This window comes from Lingula anatina, chromosome 4, assembly GCF_051362555.1.
Source record: "Lingula anatina isolate TDL-2025a chromosome 4, LinAna3.0, whole genome shotgun sequence".
Classification (NCBI taxonomy): domain Eukaryota; kingdom Metazoa; phylum Brachiopoda; class Lingulata; order Lingulida; family Lingulidae; genus Lingula; species Lingula anatina.
In genome coordinates this window covers 1,343,286-1,347,716 of record NC_141770.1, presented here as the reverse complement: position 1 = coordinate 1,347,716, position 4,431 = coordinate 1,343,286, and positions in this window count along the sequence as shown.

Genomic DNA, 4,431 nt, shown 5'->3' with positions numbered 1-4,431 from the left:
GACTGGGACGATATTGTAACGAAGAATAGCAGTGAAAATACAAGCGAAAAGATCGCATAGCACGTCGCTTTTAGCAAAAGCAATATGTTCGGCAGTTACACTATCGATGCCTGGAGAACAATTTCTTTTCAGGCGACTTATGCTTTCCATAACTTGTTTAGTAGTGACTCTTATTTTAGTTTGAGAACCAATTTACGATTTGTAGCTGAGGAAATATGAGCTTGCTCTGAGGTCAGGTCCTCACTGTCCGTCATAATCCTTTTGGCAAATTGAGTAGCAGTTAAGTTTGAGTTTGGCTTTATAGAGTTCCTTCTCCACAGCCTATTTTTATTCCTGGTATAAAATAGATTATTCATTTCATTAATTTCAGAATTAATTGTGTTTTGGGAATACGAACGACAGAAGTTTCTGAACAAATGTTTAGCGTTTTTATAGCAGTTATAAATTATGCCTTTCCGAGGGCGGCCATTTGACGTCCAGATATGCCACCAGAGCTTTTTCTTTTCTCGCAATTGACTCAGGTGTGGGCACCACCAATGCTTGAATGAGGATTTATTTTGTACTGAGCATCCAGCCTCTCTAGCTGCTTCATGGAAAATGTTGCTTAGGCCGGTCAGTGCACCGTTGATCTCGTTTTCTATTTCATCGGGCTGTAGCGATTCAAACGTCTGCAACTTTACTGGCAACTTTACTAGTTTTTCATTTACTATCTTACAATATGCTGCATTATTAGAGCCATTGTTCCAGTTGAGGGTATGGTGTTTGAACGCACCAGTCCCAGGGGTTGTGGATCCATTAATTATCATTTTAATACACAGACGGAGGGGTAGGTGGTCAGATAAATTCCCCTGATCGGGGCCTATGATTTTACACGAGGCCACGTCTTCCATGCCTGACGCTGATACTAGAATGTGGTCTATCCATGAGTAAACATCTCTCGGGGTAGGGGTCATGCCGATACTCCCCCGCACCGTTACTCCCCCGCACTGTTACTCCCCCGCACCGATACCCCCCGCATAATTACTCCCCATATGCAATTTTGACGGAACTGAGGATCGAGTAACACAGTCAACCCTCCATTTAATTATACAGGTTAGGGTCAGTCTAGGTAAGTGGATCAAAATCGATGACCCGTTTAAGTCCAAATTTTGCGGAGAATCTCATGTACCACGCAAGTCCTTTATGTGAAATTTATAGTTCGCACGTATGTAAGCACGTACGGAGGATATTGAACATTTCCAATAGATTCTACGAATAATCTGCGAACAGCGAGACCGCAAGCGTAATTTGCTCCCTTTCTAAGGAGTTTGCGATTGGTTTGCAAGTGAGAGACTCTGAGTTGCCTAGTCCAAGATGCAAGAAATGAAGGAGAAAGTGCCCTTTGCGTGTCGAGTACGGCGAGTCTGAGATCGCCTTTGTGTAACGTTCTTTATTTTCCCCAATATATTTCGAATAAAATGTGTCAATTCTGGGTCTCAAGAGATGGTGCATCTTGAAAAAAGGCATTATAGAAAGTGTTGTGAATTACGAATGGGGTTTACAAAGCCAAGGGAATCTATGCCTTGGGGGGGGGGGGGGGGTAGTGTTTTTGCGGAGTATCGGTACGCGGGAGTATCAGTGCGGGGGAGTATCGGTGCGGGGATGTAAAGAAGCGGGGGAGTATCGGTGCGAGGGAGTAACGGTGCGTGGGAGTATCGGTGAGGGGATGTAAAGAAGCGGGGGAGTATCGGTGCGGGGGCGTATAGGTACGTAGCCGTGGCTACGTACCTATACTCCCCCGCACCGATACTCCCCCGCACCGATACTCCCCCACTTCTTTACATCCCCGCACCGATACTCCCCCGCACCGATACTCCCTCGCACCGATAATCCCCCGCTTCTTTACATCCCCGCACCGATACTCCCCCGCACTGATACTCCCGCGTACCGATACTCCGCAAAAACACTACTCCCCCAAGGCATAGATTCCCTTGGCTTTGTAAACCCCATTCGTAATTTACAACACTTTCTGTAATGCTTTTTTTTTCAAGATGAACCACCCTCTTGGGACCCAGAATTGACTAATTTTATTCGAAATATATTGGGGAAAATAAAGAACGTTACACAAAGGCGATCTCAGACAATGACAGTACGTAGGTCTACAGCTCTTCCTTGTGATTTTTGAGAAATGTTTTTGCAAAATTAATTTCGTTCTCCTACTGTACTCAGTAGTTACTGTATCTATATTGTACGGCCTTTTATTTATCTATTTATTTATTTTTTTTATTAACTTAAGGCAAAGTTAGTTTTAATCTAAGATAACGCAGCTATGTCTTTTTTTTCAGGCAACGATGAATTCGTAAAATTATTAAGTAATAAAAAAGAAGTGCTAAAGCGCTTCGTTTTCTGTCTTTTTCCTCCAACCTTCTTTTCTGCTCTTTAAGCTTCTTTCCCTTGTCTTTTGAATCTGAATTAGATTAGAATCTGAATTGAGCAAAATTCAAAAATTTTGAAAATTGTTGCACAACGAAATTGTCGAGACACGAGCATGCGTCGTGAGCACGCCTCTTATAGTCGCAGTCCCGTCTTGTTTTCGATTTTGTTCGTTATAGATGTGAGGGCGTGCGCCGTACTCAACACGCAAAGGGCTCTTTCTCCTTCATTTCTTGCGGCGTGCATCTTGGACCAGGCTAAGATCTTATCAACAGTATTACGCTTGCGGCCTCGCTGTTCGCAGATTATTCGTAGAATCTATTGGAAATGTTCAATATCCTCCGTACGTGCTTACATACGTGCGAACTCGAAATTTCGCATAAAGGACTTGCGTGGTACATGAGATTCTCCGCAAAATTTGGACTTAATCGGGTCGTAGATTTTGATCCACTTACCTAGACTGACCCAAACCTGTATAATTAAATGGAGGGTTGACTCTGTTACTCGATCCTCAGTTTCGGCAAAATTGCACAGGGGGAGTAATGATGCGGGGGAGTATCGGTGCGGGGGAGTAACGGTGCGGGGAAACAACAACGCCGGGGAGTATCGGTGCGGGGGAGTAACGGTGCGCGTATAACGGCAATTTTACAGGGGGTTTATCGATGCGGGGATCTATCAGTGTGGGGTCGTATCGATGTGCATAATGCAAAAATTTACTAAGGGGGAGTATCGGTGCGGGGGAGTAACGGTGCGGGGGAGTATCGGTGCGGGGGAGTAACGGTGCGGGGGAGGGCGCAGACGATGCATATTTTTCTATTAGAGAATGAAGGCAGGCGATAGTATCTATATAAATAAAATCTAAAAGAAAGACCTGTAATCACAGCGGGTTAAACTTGTTTTGTTGTTACCGTACGTAGTCGCTCAAGGACAGAGGAAAATTTCCCTACATTTTACACCAAGTGGGCGACATACTACCTTTTTATACTCAATATAATATTTTATTACTCAATAATTGTTATAGTGAGGAATGACGACAGCAGTTTGGAGCTTTCGTACGTTTATTCACCGACTCCTTTTTCACAGAATGTACAAGTATTGTTTATATTCTATTTTCCATTCTCAAATTTCCCATTCTCATATGACAAAACTCTATTCAACATTTCCTAATTTGGTAATTTTAATAAGACTTGTTTATGATTTAAAATATTTAAAATTTTTCCCAAATTACTCATCTTGGATCTTGTCCAACTCTAGTATGCATGAGTTCTACACGTGTTAAACACGCGCAAATCGATAGAAAAATCAACCAATCAGATCCAACTATATCGGACTTTGAAACGTTCCATCTTTTCTTACTTCGAGAACAAAATCTGCACTTACTGACGCTTAAAGAAATTAACTTGCACTCAATAACTTCTTACACATTTGATTCAGTTTTAAATGTTTTGTAATTGCCGAAAGTGTATGTCATTTGCTTTGCAACATAATTAAACTGATCGACAACTGAAGAAATACATATTTGCGTAATTTTCTACACAAACTAACATTAGAATAAAGGACGCACGGGTGATTATTATTCACAAAATTTAAGTCTTATTTATTCGCTTTTACATTCCTCATTTTCGAGGTGTTTGAGGGATTTATTTGTCAACCCTTTCTCCGCTAGCCTTATCGGTAAAATGCGACACTGCACAGCTTACGTACGATTGTTTCAGATGATAATGTCACACTACTAGTGCAAGGGAAACATACTTTAGATGCAATATAGCGAAGATAATAGGAAGTTTTATTTTTTAAAATGTGTTTTAACGCATTATATTGTAAACATCATTGTGTTATTATATTGTGATCGTATTACTGTTATTGTATTATTATATTGCAAGTCAACAACAAATTCCATTTTTTGGGCGAATAAAATGATGCCATCTTAATTTTATCTCTTTTAAGAGAGTTAAAACTCATTTAAAACAAGTGTGCTAAAAATTTGTTTTCGTGGCGTCTGGGGTCATGGGGTGTACT